The sequence below is a fragment of the Temnothorax longispinosus genome, chromosome 4, assembly GCF_030848805.1.
Source record: "Temnothorax longispinosus isolate EJ_2023e chromosome 4, Tlon_JGU_v1, whole genome shotgun sequence".
Taxonomy (NCBI): domain Eukaryota; kingdom Metazoa; phylum Arthropoda; class Insecta; order Hymenoptera; family Formicidae; genus Temnothorax; species Temnothorax longispinosus.
Window position 1 is genome coordinate 16,011,544 of NC_092361.1, and position 19,994 is coordinate 16,031,537.

The 19,994-nt window shown below is 32.9% G+C and overlaps 1 long non-coding RNA gene across 2 annotated transcripts; it reads left to right on the forward strand.

The window, feature by feature from the left end:
* Positions 1 to 6,264: 6,264 nt before the first annotated feature.
* Positions 6,265 to 10,177, forward strand: LOC139811436 (uncharacterized). Of its 2 annotated transcripts, XR_011731631.1 has the most exons (4): positions 6,265 to 8,017; positions 8,685 to 9,026; positions 9,133 to 9,714; positions 9,905 to 10,177. It is a non-coding gene; the product is annotated as an uncharacterized lncRNA (long non-coding RNA). The 2 variants fall into 2 exon arrangements; XR_011731630.1 differs by having other exon boundaries at positions 8,685 to 9,714.
* The last annotated feature ends 9,817 nt before the right edge of the window (positions 10,178 to 19,994 follow it).

Consider the following 19,994-nt stretch of genomic DNA (forward strand, 5'->3'; position numbering starts at 1 on the left):
ATAGACTGCGCATGCGTATTAAGTGAATTCTCTTCGAACCTATTACGAATAGAAAAAGAATTCCTTTATTTAAGACCATTTAGATTAATTCCATAAGAAGTCACTTCTATGGAATTCTTTTTGAAGGAATTCTTTTTGAGTTTATTTCGGACAAATTACGGGTATTCTTAAAGAATTTGAAAAAGTGAAGTCTTTTCGAATTCATAACGATCAGCTGTGCTATCTGGGAATAGTATAATATTAAAACTAAATAGCGCGCATAAAGCGCGCGTTTATAATGCCTAATATAATAATAATAATAATAATAATAATTTGTAGTAAGTAATCAAGTATTTGTATGTATTTTCAATCATATTTGTTAGACAATATTTCCTAATAGTGTGTCAATTGCATTAATATTTTATAATTAATATTATTTTAAACTTTTAAAAGTTTTTATTAAATTTTTGTTTATTATTATTTTAAACTTTTTAAACCTGTTTTTGATTAAATTTATTTGTGTATAAGTTTTTGTTTTTAACATTTTGTTTATTATTATTTTAAACTTTTTAAACCCGTTTTTTTAAATTAAATTTTTGTATAAGTTATTGTTTTTAAATTTTTTTATATAAGTTCTTGTTTTAAAATTAATTTTTTGTTTTTAAATTTTATGTTAAATTTTAGTTATTAAATTTTTTGTATAAGTGTTTTTATTTACTAATTAATTTTTATTTTCTGCATTTAATTTAACCTAGTTTAGGCAGCAGTCGGGAGTTTTTTTTGTTTATTTGATTAATATATTTTAAATAATTAACAACATACTCCGTATTTCGCAATAGAATTTGCACAACTGCAAGATTCCATCGCGTTTTCAATGCTAATGTAAATTTTTTATCAAATCTCTCTTTCGTAGTCTAATTTTATTCCATTTCTTTCCAGATGCCCGTCAATGGGTTGTAATCCTGGGGAGGAAGTTATTGGTATGATGCCTGAAAGACAAGGCAAACCTTTTCCAGATTGCTGTGCACAACCGATTTGTAAGGGTAGACATTACCCTGAAGTCGCTGACGCACCATACTATTTGCCACAGATAGGATTCGAGTAACGCGCCATTCTCTACCTCTACTTATTAGCTAATAATTTATTATGTATTCAGTCTTATTCATACAGACTTACATAATCGTATAGTTATTATATACTCTTACATTTTAAATATAACATATCAGGCGCACAACTTATATTAGAGTTATATAATATGTGACATCACCATGCTCATTATCGCGTACCAAACGCGCGCTTTTACAAAAATTACTTTTCTTTATTTATTTACTTACATCTACTTCTAATTTTTGTAAACGCATAACTACTACCTGATTTTACATATTCTCATGGAAAGAAAGTAAGGTGTGCTAATTACGCACATTTCTAAACAGCCAACAAATTTTGTTCCAGCGACCGTCATTTTGTAGTGGCAAATTAAACTGATATGCCTTCACTGCCGATACTGAAAATCTATAGTGTATGTAAGAACATACGTGATGTAGACTACAGATTTTAATACTGACAGTAAATATCGGAACATAGCCATAAGCCATAAACACAAAAATTTAAAAATAAAGGCGCGGCTGTTACAATGCTCAGAAAAATACCAAAATGCGTCCTTGGTATATTATATGAGTACACCTTGTTTTCTTTCCACTATGCATATTCTTACTTTATTATTAAATTGTTTATATCTTTTCTGGCCTAACGTTTTAGTTAATATATCCACAATTGTAAGTTAGTTGGACAATGCTTTATATTTCGATTAATTTTAATTATTTTTATACATCTCGTGCATAAATCTTATTTTTTTGTCTATGTGTCTGCGTCTATTCATTGTACCATTTCTAGAAGATATAATTTTATGACACTTTCTATTTATATTTACCGCAGAAATTCGTATATAATATTCTATTAATGTCAACAAAAAAGTAATAAAAACAGTAACGATTCGTTAGTTATAGAATATAGAGTAACGATAAGTCGGTACAAATTATGGATGTATTAACTAAAAAGTTATAATCTCACGCGCGATAAACGTAAAGGAAAAGCTGTTTGTTTCCTCTGCTTGAAAGCATTAGCACACACATCGATACATTTCAATATTATTTAATACACAGTACAAAGTACTATTTAGTTTCATTATATACGTATGTATTTGTGGAACGGATAGACGAAATGTCTCTGTGCGTAAGTGAAGGGATAAAAAGGCCGATGTACTCGGGCTCGAAATCGCATCACTGGCTCGACGGTTTGAACGAATCGGCAAGTGGACCCATTACTCGATCTAGTTTAAGGATCGGTCTCACGGCGACCGGGTAATGATGGTGGCGGCATGAGTAGCCAAGGCTGCTTCTTCCGGTTGGCGGCATTGGACCTTTGGATGTACAAAAAAAAATAAATACAAAATATACAAAAGATATACACAATTTATGTATGCGTAGACAGAATTTCTGTATATCTGTATATCGAATATATATGTATCCTATTCCATGGCCTGTGTATGTACTTGGATATTTACGACCAATACTCGTATTAAGTATATAACAGAAATTCTAGTCGTAAGTATATAGAGGGTTTGTGTATAAATCGGGTGTACAGAATTCGGGTTCTGACGGTAACATATACACATATTAATCTTCTGTATACTCAACTGAGAATTTTACCGCAGGTGTACACCGTATATTCGACTTGTATATCCGAACATTTGTATATCCGGGTATATCTACTAGGGATTATATTGTCATTCCGGTGTGACATAAAAAAAACGGTTTTTTTTTCATTTTGCGGTATAACATATATTTAAAAATGTACTGTTAAGTTTTGGTAAAAAAATTCCAAGTATTTCGGCTTTTACAGCTACTTCTTCTAGGAGTGCAAAGCGTTTTTCTCAAAACATCATTTCTTCATCTATAAGCGGAGGTAAAATCTAAAAACGTAGCCAATCGATCGTTCTAAAATTTTAACAGATTATTCTATATCAAGTATAGCTCTGGTAGGAACTAGAATTACGTGTTTTTATGTTGAATTTAACATATTTTTTTGCATTAAAAAATTGTCGAATTTGTTATTTCTGAACATAAATTAATTTTTTTTCCAATTCTTGCAATAGCGACACTCATAACTTTTTTGTTTCAAATAAGTCTACGAGATCAAATCATATTAAGTCTTAGCTTAATAATTCACAAAAAGTTTTATACTATTACAGATAGTATTCATTAAAAAAAGAATTCCTGAAAATTGCTCAATTTCTTGGCCGTTACACCGGAATAATACCTTAATATACGGTATACATAAGCCTGATTATACATATATTCAGTATCATGCAAAATACACAATGCTCAATATACGTTAAACAAATCCATATATTATAATAAGATACACATGACCCAATATGTGTGTATATTCAATATATGTGTATACCGAATACATATGACTAAATATACCTACATACATTAAATCTTTCTATATATACGGATAAAGCCAAAATACTACACAGACTGGAATATACAAGATGCACAAATTTCAATTACCTTTTGTTGAATATCCATTTCCTCCAGAGTAATGGTACCGACTCGCAGTATCGTTTTAGACTTCCGGTGGAGAAGGTGCGGCTGGAGCTAATGATGGCTTCGCTCTGGCTCTAAAGAGCCGGGACCACCGGTCGTCGATGGACGGCGCGGCAAGGTCATGTTCGCCATCCTCGTGTAGGAGTGCTTCGATTTCGTCGGGAATGCCTTATTACTCCATCGCGTGTTCGCTCTCAAATGATCGCGATAACGATTCCGGGGATGGGTGACAAGTCATCATTATTTTGCCCTCGCCCCCCCGCGTCGTTTTATTACTTTGCCGAGTGCCTCGTTTTCCAAAGCTCCTTGTTGTCGTCGGTGCCATTGCTCTCGTTGAGTTGCTGGGTTGGTAATAGAAGCGTTTTTGAAATCTAGCATAAACGTGTCGGTATCATTTCTCTGTCTACTCCTCAGTCCTACGATGACAGATATTATTGAGCAAACTTCGAACGGCCCGTTGTATCTAAAGACTAACTTTTCATTGAACGCAGGCTTTTTGTTGAAAAGCTTTTGTTGAAAAGCGTGGTCGTGTTTCCACACATGGTCGCCGACTTTAGGTTTCCAATCGCGGCGGCGCAAGTTGTAATGGTGTTCCTGACGGTGGAACGCTTGCGCTAAATTTGCGCGGACCAGTTCGAAGGATTCTTCTAATCTCTCGCGCTGTTCTGTCGGTGTGCAGGCCTGCCCGGCGGGTTCTTTGGGTCTCCGGAACTCTCGTTCATCGTGGTTAAGATACGTCCCATCTGTAACCAGTCGCGTTATGCAGAGCAGTATTAAACGCGAATTGCCATTACACTATACTTCGGTTGATGTACTGCAAGATCATGGTTTTAATGGTCCACTCCACTGGGTTACATTGCGATGCATATGCCGGTGTAAATGCGGTGTCCCCAGATCTCGCATCATGTTTGTTAGTTTTGCGGTCTTGCTGCGTTCCATTGTCGTTCAAAATCATGTCCAAACGTCACGATTTTGAATTGCCTGAGCCCCTTTTCCGGCATAGTAAACGCCGTGATAAAATTGTTGTTCCGGAGGACCTAACGGCACTTGCTAATAACTGTTCTTGAGGTTAAACATGGTCAGATATTTCGTGGTTCGAAGCTCATCAAGTGTGGAGAAGATTTGTGACAACGGATAAGCATTGCGTTCGGTGACGTCATTTACTCGGCGGAAGTCGATGCAAAACCGTAATTTTCCATCCTTCTTTTTAACGATGATCACGGGCAAGCTTCAGGCGCTGTGGGATTACTCAATGATGCCCTAGCGTTCTCATCTCAGCCATCTTCTCGTTGATGATAATCTGCATGGCCAGTATTTTTGTTTTACGGGCACCTCGATCGGTTTTTACTCGCATGACGTGTTGAACGAGATCGGTTAGTCCGCAAAACGTCTTAAAATAGGGCCTGTTCTTGGGCTAAAAATGTCTGCAGACGGTCAGCTTTGGCGGTGTTGGTGTCCGCTTGTCCGGATGCATATGTGTGTGGCGTGTCCTGGATCACTTCCATATAATAGTATTAAGAGTGTTGTAGTTGAATCAATGACATTTTTTCAATAACAGATGCTATTAAATTAACAGTTTTTTTTTCTCCAGTGTAGTTCGCTTACAAACATATACAAACTAGGGTTTCTTATTTAAATCGCTCTAATGTCTGTGGCACGGAACGGTCTCTGTTCGGGTGCCGTAAAACGACCTGTCGTTTCTCGAACGCAAACAAGTTAGTCGGGATTCAGGGATTGAGAGATAGGTCCAGAGTGCACGATCATATACAATATATATCATTTATATATATAACCGCAATCCTGCGATACTGAAAAAAAAATTAATTTGTCAACTAATAATCTCTCACATAAACAGGTATGGACACTTCGGGTCGGCAAGCGTTCCCTAAATGAAGCCAGAAAACCAATATGGCGTCAGATGTAGTAAACGCTTTTAAACGCTTTAAAACGTTGTTTTTCGGTGTTACATGTTTATTGGTGTTACATGCTTGTTTGTTAAACAGTTTAACACTAGAAATAATAAATTATTTATTTTTATCATTCAAAGCATGCAGCAATCCTGCGGCATATACGCGGTAGGTTTTATTACATCTGATGCAGACGCTATATTGGTTTTCCGTCTTCACTTGGGTCTCACTTCTCTCCTAATGTGCTTGTGGCATAGAAGTGTTCAAACCTGTTTATATATGATCGTAGCTCAGAAATACGTAGACTGTAGAGGTGGTTGATAATAACTAATAGTAACTATGATCGATATAGGCTGCGCTCGCTTATAACGCGCTATTACCTTGTTCTACATCCTTGTTTTACATGATTCTTTAATGGGCGATAAATACTACGTTTACGCAAGCGTTATACTTCTGTAGTAACTTACGACAGGCCGTTTACGCGGAGTAAATTATCGTAAGTTACTACAAAATCCCGTTTACGCGAAGGAATTATCATAAGATACTACAGAAGTAACGCTCGCGTAAACGTAGTAGTAGTAAAAGTTAGAATGACGCCATATATTAGCGCGAATAGCGTCTCCCCGAACGCGCCCATAGTTTATTGTATGCAAAATGTCTACAATATAAGTGTCGCGTGAGAGGCGCAATATTCAGCGCGTGTAGATGCGCAACGGGAAACATGTCGATAGTGGTAGGTGCGGATGTACGGCGCGTAACAATGATCATGCTTACAATTAGCGGTAGTTGTCGCGTGTTTAACAAAGCAGTCCTTTGACGTGCGTGGTGCAGCTCTTGGGGCCGGCCTTTCTGTCGCGGACGCTAAGTTGAAAAACAATTATTCGATATTTACTTAGTAGGCGGTCGCAAACGAGACGCGGAAATAGTTCGGCCCACTTTCTTGTCCCATTTATAGATTTACGCTTAAATAGTCTCGGCGCGTAAGAATGGTGCGCGAAGTGATCGCGGTAGTGTGAGAGGCACACTGAGATATAAGTAAGTATACTGGAGTATGCACTGGTTCGGCTGGCGCGAGCCAAAAATCCTGATAAAATAAACACTTATGCTTCACCAGAAGTAAGTTGATATAATATTCAAAGTATTCAACCAACTATGATAACTTTTATTAACTAAATTTAATTGATATTTTTCTAAATTATCAAGTTTTCTTTTTGAAGAAGTAGAGAAGAGTGGGGTAATTGTGAACACGGGGTAAACGCGAACGATTACTATTGTTGTAAATTAGAATAGTGATATTCTCCTACTTCTCGCACCCAGCGATAGTTCGATATACGCTCAGTGTGGTACGAGTACGAGAAGTCGGAAAATATCATAGTATACTACAATACAATAGTATTGTTCGCGTTTACCCCGTGTTCACAATTACCCCACTCTCCCCTATAGTTTAAGTTTATCTATATATATAAGTCACGTCGTGTCTATCTGTCTGTCTGTATGTACGCGAACTACTCATTCGTTAGTGGACCGAATTTTTACCAAAAGTATATGAAACAGGGGTAGAATTTCCCGGAGATGAAAATGTCGCGGCCAATTTTTTGCTACCAATTTTTTGGAAACCGGTTCTGAAATTTTTTCAAATTTTTCGGGAAATAATTGACCGAATTTAAAAGAATTATATATGAAAAAGGGGTAGAATTTTCCGGGGAGTGCTATAAAGTGTATTATTTTTCGTTACCGATTTTTTTGGAAACCGGTTACGAAATTTTTCCAATTTCTCGGGAAATAATTGAATCTTAAGGACGTTCACCGGCAAAATCGTTTTCTTAGAAATTTTCTTAAACTTTCAGTATAATTAAACGCGTTTTATACGTAGGCGTTTTATTCAATGCCCCTTGCGGTACTAAAATTTGAGATATTCAGCTTCAAAGTTCCGATTTTTAACACGGGATCCCTATGTTGAGCTCTCTCGACACGGACATTTTAATGAATAATAAGTGCAGTTTTCTTAGAATTTTTTTGAAAAAATAGTATAAGATGCCTCATATTATTAGTAACGTGTGACAATAAAGTTCGATACAGCAAGCGGTATTTATTTTTGAGAAATAGTCGTCTAAAGAACACTATCGGACATAATTTTCGTCTGCTCGGAGGCAGGGAGAGGGAGAGATCACTGCGAGACTTGGCAACGTTGCTACCGCAGCGACATATAGGTTAAGTAGAGAACGTCAAGCTCTTATGGGCAACGTTATTTAAATCAAGTTATTTAATCTTTTTTCTTTATGATTCATTATTATTTACTTTTAGAATGCTCAATAAACAAGTAGGACGTACTCATTTATGATTGGTATTGGAGAAATGGAAACGGAACAAAAATTTGCCAGATCGAGTAAAGCTGCGCGGCTAGACGTTTCAGACTTTTGCGCACGGAAGTAGTTGTCAACCATATCATTACTCCGTGCGTCTGAGTTGAGCACAACTGCCACCGGAGAACGTCCTTAAGGAATTACATATGAAATAAAGGTAGAATTTCCCCGGGATTGCTATAAAGTGTATAATATTTTGTTACCAATTTTTTTGGGAACCGGTTACAAATTTCTTGCAATTTTTCGGGAATTAATTGACCAAATCTTAAAGAATTATATATGAAATAGGAGTCGTGTCAAAATTTTTTGAATTTTTGGAGGATAAGTTTAATTTTTTATTAATGGATAATTTTTCATTAATGAATTGATTTTTTTGAAACCGGTTACGGAGTTTTTCCAATTTTTTTAAAGGGGTTTCCGATTTTTGTTTAAAAAAATGTACGTGATTTCAAAATATGAAGTGGGGGTAAAATTTCCCTGTATATGAAACAGGGGTAGAATTTTCCGGGGAGTGTTATAAAGTGTATTTTTCGTTACCGATCTTCTGAAAACCGGTTTTTCTAATTTTTCCAATTTTTCGGGAATTAATTGACCGAATCGCAAAGAATTGTATATAAAGTAGGGGTAGAATTTCCCGGGAATTGCATTAAGTGTATAATTTTTCGTTACCGATCTTTTTGGAAACCGGTTCCAAAATTTTTCAAATTTTTCTGGAAATAATTGACCGAATCTCAAAGAATTGTATATGCTGACACACACATACACGCGCGCACACATATAATTTATTCATTAAGCCTAAATTTTGCTAAAATCACTCCTTATAGGTGATAAATTATCAAATACGGATGGATTACATCTCGATACAATTGAAATTCCCCAGAATTTTATATCAAAAGAATCTGCTCTTATTGCTGAAATTTTTGGTGATAGAATCACCATGGAACAGATTAAAGAAAATCCAGATCGAACGATTCTTTGTCCTAAGAATGAGGATACATTCAAAATTAATGACGAAATTCTTTGTCTAATGGAAGGAGAAGAAAAAGAGTATCTCTCAATTGACTCTATTGTAAGTGATGATCCACAAGAGCAATTGAATTTTCCAACTGAGTTTTTTAAACTCTTTGACACCTTCTGGAATGCCAGTTCATCGACTTAAAATAAAAGTCAGTGCTACAATAATCCTATTAAGAAATTTAAATACTAAAGAAGGACTCTGTAATGGCACAAGATTTATTGTTACTAATTTGAAAAATAATCTAATTTATGCAGAGGTTCTAACTGGTCTTGCTCGAGGACAGATTGTCTTTATTCCAAGGATAGATTTAATTACAAGTGATTTGGAACTGCCATTTAAGTTTAAACGAAGACAGTTTCTTATTCGAGTGTCATTTGCTATGACAATCAATAAATCACAAGGACAAAGTTTAGAAAAAGTTGGGATTTATTTGCCACATCCTGTATTTGCTCATGGTTAACTTTATGTGGCATTTTCTAGAGCAACCAAAAAGGAAAGTGTAAAAATTAAGATTGATGAATTAAGCAATCAAGGACATCTAATAGAAGAAAGTAAAAAATGTTTTACAAAAAATGTAATATACAGAGAAATTTTATAAATTAAAAAATTATAAAATTGTATAAATGAATAATATAATAATTAAAATGTTAATAAAATATATATTTAAAAATTTTTAAATAAATTAAATAGATTATATTTTGTATATCAAGAGTTAGCATACAGAAAAGATACAGTTTTTTATGCAATCGATCAAAGACAAATCGCAAGAAAAAGACAAAAAGAGAACATTATAAGAAAGAAAGAGAGAGAGAGAGAGAGAGAGACAAAGAAAAAAGGTATGTATCTTAAATTCTTTCCATCTCTTCATCTCTTTTATACATACATACAGACGACGGTACTTATATATATAGATAAAATTATATAAATTTTATTTATATTTATATATCTATATATATAAGTACCGTCGTCTGTATGTATGAAATGTATGTATGAGAAACTGGCAGCAAAAGATTACTAATTTTATAGGGATGGCTACTATGGGGTTGAAAATTGGGGGTTTCATGAGGCTCTATTGGTGCTCCTAATTAATGGGTGAGTTTGGGGGAATAGATTTTGAGCCCGCGCTTCGCGTGGGCGAAAAATCTAGTTATTACTTAAATATCAATTATTTTTATCACCGCGTCATACTACATAATAATATTTATTATCTACATTATTAAATGGTTTTTTTTGTAGTGCTATTCATTCTAAATTGTCTTTAATTTATTGGTTTGATGTATTTATTTTATTTTTTTTAGTTCTTTTAATTCTTCTTCAGTGTATTCTTCTAAAATATTTTTTCAATTCACAAGCAACTAAACTAGTTGTGCTTGTTCCAATTAAAGTTATTGTTCCTAAAATAGTTAATATTTTTTTTATTTTAATATTATTTTAATTTAGTTTAAATATTTACTTTTGGATCCCGTTTTGGATTAAAAGTTATAGTATCTGCTTACATCAAGACCAAAATATAAATCTCTTTTATACGCACCAACACTAGTAAGAGCTCCATCAATAAAAGGAATTAAATACAATCTACTTCCTAATTGTTTGAATCCTAACCCAATTTTTACATATATATTATATCCGGCTTTTCGGCTATCATAAGCATCAACTATATTTATTTTTTTAATATCATCATTATTAAAAGTAATTGTATCAAAATGTAATGTACCAAATTTTCCTTTTCCTACATCACCAAAAGTAGACCTTGATATTGCTTTACCGTTTGTTTCTATTGTAACACTAGGATAATTATTCCTAAATTTATCAAATGTTTCTGCGTAGTCAAAACAATCTACTACTAAATATAGAGATAAAAAATCATGATATTCTCTTCTTTTTGACTAATTTGCCGACATGTTTCTATAGTTATTATAATAAACATTATAAGTGATTGGTATATGATTTTTGCTTGGGTCCCGTTTTGGATTAAAAGTTATAGTACTTACTTCAAGACCAAAATCTAAATATCTTTTATACGCACCAACACTATAAAGAGCTCCATCAATAAAAGGATTTAAATATAATTTACTTCCTAATCGTTTGAATCCTAACCCAATTTTTACATATATATTATATTTGACTTTTCGGCTATCAGAAGCATCAACTATATTTATTTTTCTAATATCAGCATTATTAAAAGTAATTGTATCAAAATGTAATGTACCAAATTTTCCTTTTCCTACATCACCAAAAGTAGACCTTGATATTGCTTTACCGTTTGTTTCTATTGTAACACTAGGATAATTATTCCTAAATTTATCAAATGTTTCTGCGTAGTCAAAACAATCTACTACTAAATATAGAGATAAATAATCATGATATTCTCTTCTTTTTGACTAATTTGCCACCATGCTTTTATAGTTATTATAATTAACATTATAAGTGATTGGTATATGATTTTTGCCTGGATCCCGTTTTGGATTAAAAGTTATAGTACTTATATGAAGACCAAAATCTAAATATCTTTTATACGCACCAACACTATAAAGAGCTCCATCAATAAAAGGAATTAAATATAATTTACTTCCTAATTGTTTGAATCCTAACCCAATTTTTACATGTATATTATATTTGGCTGTTTTCTTATCAGAAGCATCAACTATATTTATTTTTCTAATATCATTATTATTAAAATTAATTGTATCAAAATGTAATGTACCAAATTTTCCTTTTCCTATATCACCAAAAGTTGCCATTGATATTGCTTTACCGCTTGTTTCTATTGTAACGCTAGAATAGTTTTCTCGAAATTTATCAAATGTATCTGCGTAGTCAAAATAATCTACTACCAAATATAGAGATGAATAATCATTATATTCTTTTCTTTTTGACCAATTTGCCACCATGCTTCTATAGTTATAATAATTAACATTATAAGTGATTGGTATATGATGTTTGCCTGGATCCCGTTTTGGATTAAAAGTTATAATACTTACATCAAGACCAAAATCTAAATATCTTTTATACGCACCAACACTATAAAGAGCTCCATCAATAAAAGGAATTAAATATAATTTACTTCCTAATCGTTTGAATCCTAACCCAATTTTTACATATATATTATATTTGACTTTTCGGCTATCATAAGCATCAACTATATTTATTTTCCTAATATCATCATTATTAAAAGTAATTGTATCAAAATGTAATGTACCAAATTTTCCTTTTCCTACATCACCAAAAGTAGACGTTGATATTGCTTTACCGTTCGTTTCTATTGTAACACTAGGATATTTATCCCTAAATTTATCAAATGTGTCTGCGTAGTCAAACCAATCTACTACTAAATATAGAGATGAATAATTATTATATTGTCTTCTTTTTGACCAATTTGCCACCATACTTCTATAGTTATTATAATTAACATTATAAGTGATTGGTGTATGATTTTTGCTTTGATAACTATTAATTATTATTGGTTTATTGTTATTTTGTTTTGTACTTCTTTCTAAAAAATTAATTTTATTATTTTCTAAGTCAATTTGTTCATGTTTTTGATAAGGACTAGCCGCAATTACAGATGACACTGCAGTTCCACTAATTGTTAATATACTTAATAAACTTAAAAGGTTCTTCATTATTGTATTATCCTTTCTTATCTTGTAACTTTTTATCAAGAACTATTGATATTATATATATATATATATATATATATATATATATATATATATATATATATATATAATCAAGGGTAAATTAGTTAATTCAATATCTTTTAAATATCTTTATTACGTGTTTTAAGGGGTAAATTAGTAATAAAATATAATTAATTTAATAAAATTATAAAAAGATTTGTATAACTAAAATATAAGTGTATAATCAGGTTTAATCTTTCCGTTAATAAAAAAGAGTTTGTGCTGACTTGTTAATGGTACAAGAATAAAAAGAGAGGTTTATAAAAATGGCAATTACAAAAGAAGAATTAATAGAACAAGGTTTAAGTGAAGAGATAGCAGATAATATCTTAGATCAGTTTAATAATGAAGCAAAACAAATTAAAGAATCTACTTTTCACTGAATTTATTTCTTTTCAGGTATGTAGTATTTGCACATCGGTGCTCGACAAAATGGCCGCTGACTGCCACGTAGTCCGGCCGGATATTCGCGCTAATACTCCGGTCTAACACACGATTACAAATATTCGATATTCGCTGTATAAATTTATATACTTTGCGATTTCGACGCTTACTCGCGGGATTACGCGCCGCTCGCGGGTTAACTCCTGGTTTTGTATGAGAGCAGTCAACACGTCCGCACAGCACGAGCTTTCCCAGAAAAAGGACCTTTGTTTCAGTATCAATTATCGATACACTTCGCGTTATTACTCGCGACTTCACACTTGCGGGATTATGCGCCGCTCGCGGGTTATCTCCTGTTTTAATAGAGAGCTCCCTGGTAACCATTTCCGATAGAAAACGATCAAAAACGGCTATATCTGTATCGTTTTCAATCGTATCTTATCGGTTCTATCGTTGCAGATTTATGCGAGGTCTACAATGCGAGTCGCAAAGTCGTGAGTCGCAAGAATTGACCAATCACAATCGAATTTAAGGAGAATAATCAACTGTGATTGGTCAATTCTTGCGACTCACGACTTTGCGACTCCCATTGTAGATCCCGCATTAGAAAGACAGATAAAACAATCGAATCGAATCGGTTTCTATCGCTTTAGATCCAAATAAGGAAATAACTATACAAATTTTATAGTTATGAATCGTTTTCTAATATATGTACAATTATTGCTCGTCTGAATCAATCGATCGTATATACACGATATATAGTATATATCGTTATTTATGGTAATAATTTTACCGTATGTATTTCAATATGAATACTTATAAGTAAAATGATAGACATCTTATCGATATTTATATGACTTAACCGAACCGATACATCTATCGTTAAATAAAATGATAGACATTATCTGATAATTAAGTTGTTTGTCAGAAAATCCTGATTTAAATTTATTTAAATAAAATGATAGACATCATCTGATAAGTTGTTTGTCAGAAAATCCTGATAAGAAACGATAGATGTGTCGGTTCGGTTAAGTCATATAAATATCGATAAGATGTCTATCATTTTATTTAGGGGGAGTCCGGGAGACTTGACCATAGAGGAGAGTTGAACCACTTCAAATATCTCGTTCAAATTTTGAACAAAGAGCTCAATCCGAGCACGTTAAAACACGTTTGTCTTACTCACTGTCGAAACGCACTACCAAGCGTCATATTGTCACGTGCTCGGATTGAGCTCTTTGTTCAAAATTTGAACGAGATATTTGAAGTGGTTCAACTCTCCTCTATGGTCAAGTCTCCCGGACTCTCCCTATATATATTCGTATTAATGCATACGGTAAAATTGTTACCATAAATAACGATATAATACTATATATCGTGTATATATACGATCGATTGGTTCAGCCGAGCAATAATTGTACATATAGAAAACAATTCATAACTATAAAATTTGTATAGTTGAGGAAAAGAAAAATTTGGTACATTTCATTTTGATGCAATTACTTTTAATAATAATAATATTAGAAAAATATATATAGTTGATGCTCGCATAAATCTGCAACTATAGAACCGATAAGATACGATTGAAAATGATACAGATATAGCCGTTTTTAATCGTTTTCTATCGGAGATGGTTACCAGGGTAGTTTCTTCACCAGAAAATTAGAAAAAAAGCGATAAATTTAGCGAAAAAGAAAGAAAATCCCCCCTTAAGACCGGAGATAACCCGCGAGCGGCGCGTATATACAATAATCCCGTAAGTGTGAAGTCGCGAGTAAAGGTGCCTTTTCACGTTAACGCTCGACGCTCATTTTTAGCAAGTAAAAATCTTCAGAAATAATATCTTTTATTTATATATGTATCCATAAAATATTATTATTTGAAGATATTACTTGAAAATAATTAATATTTTACGTATTTCAAAGTCTATGTTTAATTGTACTGGGACGATTAACGACGATTCAGCGACGACGCTGAATATTAAACAAATTCAACTTCATTTCTTTGACGCTAGCGTCAAAGCGAAACCACTACGTTCACCTTGTTGACGCTCATTTTCAGCGTCTCATGAATTGGCACCTTAATAACGCGAAGTGTATCGATAATTGATACTAAAACAAAGGTCCTTTTCCTGGGAAACCTCGCGCTGTGCGGACGTATTGACTGCTCTCATACAAAACCAGGAGTTAACCCGCGAGTAGCGCGTAATCCCGCGAGTAATTAAAGCACGCGAATAAGCGTCAAAATCGCAACGTATATAAATTTATACAGCGAATATCGAATATTTGTAATCGTGTTAGACCGAAGTGTTAGCGCGAATATCCGGCCGACCTACGTGGCAGTCAGCGGCTATTTTGTCGAGCACCGATGTGCAAATACATACCTGAAAAGAAATAAATTTAGTGAAAAGCAGATTATCTAATTTGTTTTGGTTCATTATTAAACTGATCTAAGATATTATCTGCTATATCTCTTCACCTAAACCTTGTTCTATTAATTCTTCTTTTGTAAAATTGCCAGTTTTATAAACCTCTCTTTTTATTTTTGTCCGATTAACAAGTCAGCATAAAGTCAGTAAGAAAGGATAATACAAAAATGAAGAAGCTTTTAAGTTTATTAAGTATATTAACAATTAGTGGAACTGCAATGCCATCTGTAATTGCTGCTAGTCCTTATCAAAAACATGAACAAATTAACTTAGAAAATAATAAAATTAATTTTTTAGAAAGAAATGAAAGCCAAAATAACAATGAACCAATAATAATTAATAGTTATCAAAGCAAAAATCATACACCAATCACTTATAATGTTAATTATTATAACTATTGGAGCATGTCAACAAGTTGGTCAGGACGCGCAGAACAACATGATTATTCATCTCTATATTTAGTAGTAGATTGGTTTGACTACGCAGAAACATTTGATAAATTTAGGGATAATTATCCTAGTGTTACAATAGAAACAAACGGTGAAGCAATATCAATGTCTATATACTATTGGTGATGTAGGAAAAGGAAAATTTGGTACATTTCATTTTAATGCAATTACTTTTAATAATAATAATATTAGAAAAATATATATAGTTGATGCTTCTGATAAGAAAACAGCCGCATATAATATATATGTAAAAATTGGGTTAGGATTCAAACAATTAGGAAGTAAATTATATTTAAATCCTTTTATTGATGGAGCTCTTTATAGTGTTGGTGCGTATAAAAGATATTTAGATTTTGGTCTTGATGTAAGTACTATAACTTTTAATCCAAAACGGGATCCAGGCAAAAATTATATACCAATCACTTATAATGTTAATTATAATAACTATAGAACCATGTCGGCAAAATGGTCAAAAACAGCAGCACATTCTGATTATTCATCTCTATATTTAGTAGTAGATTGTTTAGACTACACAGAAACATTTGATAAATTTAGCGATAATTATCCTAATGTTACAATAGAAACAAACGGTAGAGCAATTTCAGGGGCTACTTTTGGTGATGTAGGAAGAGGAAAATTTGGTCCATTACATTTTGATACAATTACTTTTAATAATACTGATATTAGAAAAATAAATATAGTTGATGCTTCTGATAGCCGAAAAATCAAATATAATATATATTCAATAAGAATTATTCGCCAGTGATGAAAATAAAAATTCGGTATAGTTAAACGGCCTGACTGGCAAGTTTTATTAGTATATCACAACGACGTTTCGACCACTAATTTGGGTCCTTTTCAAGTTATTTTAACAATGCTAGAATGAGAAAATGAAAGAATATTTTAAATTTCTTATATATTCTTTCATTTTCTCATTCTAGCATTGTTAAAATAACTTGAAAAGGACCCAAATTAGTGGTCGAAACGTCGTTGTGATATACTAATAAAACTTATTGCCAGTCAGGCCGTTTAACTATACCGAATTTTTATAATATATATGTAAAAATTGGGTTAGAATTCAAACGATTAGAAAGTAAATTATATTTAAATCCATTTATTGATGAAGCTTTTTATAGTGTTGGTTGGCAAACAAGACATTTAGATTTTGGTCTTAAAGTAAGTACTATAACTTTTAATCCAAAACGGGATCCAAGCAAAAATCATATACCAATCACTTATAATGTTAATTATAATATAACTATAGAAACATGTCGGCAAATTAGTCAAAAAGAAGAGAATATCATGATTATTCATCTCTATATTTAGTAGTAGATTGTTTTGACTACGCAGAAACATTTGATAAATTTAGGGATAATTATCCTAGTGTTACAATAGAAACCAACGGTAAAGCAATATCAAGGTCTATTTTTGGTGATGTAGGAAACGGAAAATTTGGAACATTACATTTTGATACAATTACTTTTAATAATGATGATATTAAAAAAATTAATTTAGTTGATGCCTCTGATAAGAAAACAGCCAAATATAATATACATGTAAAAATTGGGTTAGGATTCAAACAATTATAGAAAGTAAATTATATTTAATTCCTTTTATTGATGGAGCTCTTACTAGTGTTGATGCGTATAAAAAAGATTTAGATTTTGGTTTTGATGTAAGTACTATAACTTTTAAGGAGGTTCGATGGCTTCATCGGAGGGAGTAGTGGGACGCGGGGGTTCTGGAAACAGCGCACTAGCGTTTGAAGTAGTGGGAATGAAGGGGATTGCTCTGATTGGTCGCCGCGTGTATAATGCGTGCTGCTGTTTACGTCGTTCACGACCATGACCACGGTCGTGAATACAGGTCCGGAAACTCTAGTAGTGGGGGGTGACTCGCTTAGTAAAGTCATTTTATGTAGTTGACACTATCACCACCTGGAACGCTGGAGGTTAGAGATTTTTTAAATAACGCAAATACATATTGAATATATTGACACATATAACATGTGACATATGACATATGACATATGTCATATATATAACATATTACATATTGACATATTGAATGTAACGAACGTACAAAGTCCTAGAAAGTGATTAAATTAACAACAATGAAATTAACGAAATATTGTGTCGTGCCGAATTGCAAGACTGGGTGCAAAAGTCTGAAAGTAAATTGTTCAGTTTTTAAAGTGCCAAAACGTGACGAATTGCGTAAAAAATGGATATCCGCAATCCCTGGCATAAAGGACCTGAAACCTAATCAATTTGTATGTGAAAAGCATTTTGATAAAAAATGCATAATAAGGAATTTCGTAATGCGCGATGTACAAGCAAATGTCCTAGCCGAGATAAGCTCAGTTATAAAAAAAATATTCTGTCACATTAAAAGAAACTTTAATAATATATCCAGGGATCGGCAAAAAAATTTCCATTTTTCAATAATTAAGTTATTTATGTTGAACCAGATAATTTTTAAATTAAATAATTTTTTAATAATTAATAATTAATAATACCTGAGACTAAATTCATTATTGAGAAAATTAGTAATTATTTTCCACTAATTATTAATTTTCTAATAATTTCTAGTAATTTATTTCGACAAACTATTAATTATTTTAATAATAAAAAATTTATGTTTACTAATTACCAATTTGTAAATAAAAATTAATTATAATTTTATTATTATTTTATCCACATTTGAACTCATTTAAAACGTTGATTGAGCCAACTTATTTACAAAACTCGCTGCTTTTTGCATATACTATATTTTCTATCTTACATTTATTATAAAAATATTGTATTTTGGTTAAGGCCTCCGCAATGAAAAATATAAGGAACAAGGGAACAAGATATTAGCAATTAATATTATTCCTGATTTCTTATTTTTAATCGCTAATATCTGTTCCTTGTTTCTTATATTTTTCATTGTGCGGGAGCCTTTACGGGGAAACGGTTAGTGGACAACGCGTATGCGTGATAAAAAATCCTTGCAACGCAGCGACGCGCGCGGTCACATGGCAAACCTATGAAAATATCGTCATTAAGCGAGTCACCCCCACCACCAAAAAAACGGACGAGTTTCCGGACCTGTATTCACGACCGTGACCATGACAGTCTAGCAGACGAAAAATCAAGCAATTTATGCTTTAATAATTAATTTTTTTACGAAATGTGCGGTAACCTTCCCCTTTCTTTCCCTCATTTATTTGTAAATTATTAAGTTACATGTGTATATTTTTTTTTCCTTATCATTTGCATTTTTTTTTTTTGCACTTATTTCATTCTAAAGGTATGCAATATATGTCATTTCCCATAAAAACCATAAGAACCTATGTTAAAAATGCAGCCAGTTTCATGCAATTTTAATATGTTGTTCTGGAATGCAAAATAGAATTATGTGAATTTTTTTGGAATTTTTCACCGTCCCGTTTTGAAATAAATCTACTCCTAAAATTGTATTTTTTAGGTTTTTGGAGTAGATTTTTTTCAAAACGGGACGGTGAAAAATTCCCAAAAAATTCACATAATTCTATTTTGCATTGCAGAACAACATATTAAAATTTCATGAAATTCTCTGCATCTTGTTGTAGCCATCGAACCACCTTAATCCAAAACGGGATCCATTTCCATACACATGTGCATAAGGAAATAGACCAATCAATTTTCTTATGCTTACGCATTATGCGTTGTGCAGAAGTGTGTGCTCCCCGCTTAACGTAGATTAACGCACAAGAAATAACGTATAACGCCATAAGGGTGGCTCCCCATGCAGGACGGAATCTCGGAAAACGGAATCTCGGAATCATTCTGAGGCTAACTGGTTAGCCTCATGGGACTAACCAATCAGAATGATTCCGAGATTCCGTTTTCCGAGATTCCGTCCTGCATGGGGAGCCACCCTAAAGCTGGCCACACACACTTTCCGTAGAACGTAACAGTAGGATTTAACCTAAAGGTGGAAGCACATAAAATTGCAGGAGCCTTAAGCAGAATGCAGAAGCCATATGCGCATGCGCTATGGTATTTGTAGAGCTCTACAGATACCACAGCGCATGCGCATATGGCTTCTGCATTCTGCTCATGGCTCCTGCAATTTTATGTGCTTCCACCTTTACTGTTACTGTTACGAAAAAGTGTGTGTGTCTGGGGTCTAACGGCCGTAACCAATAC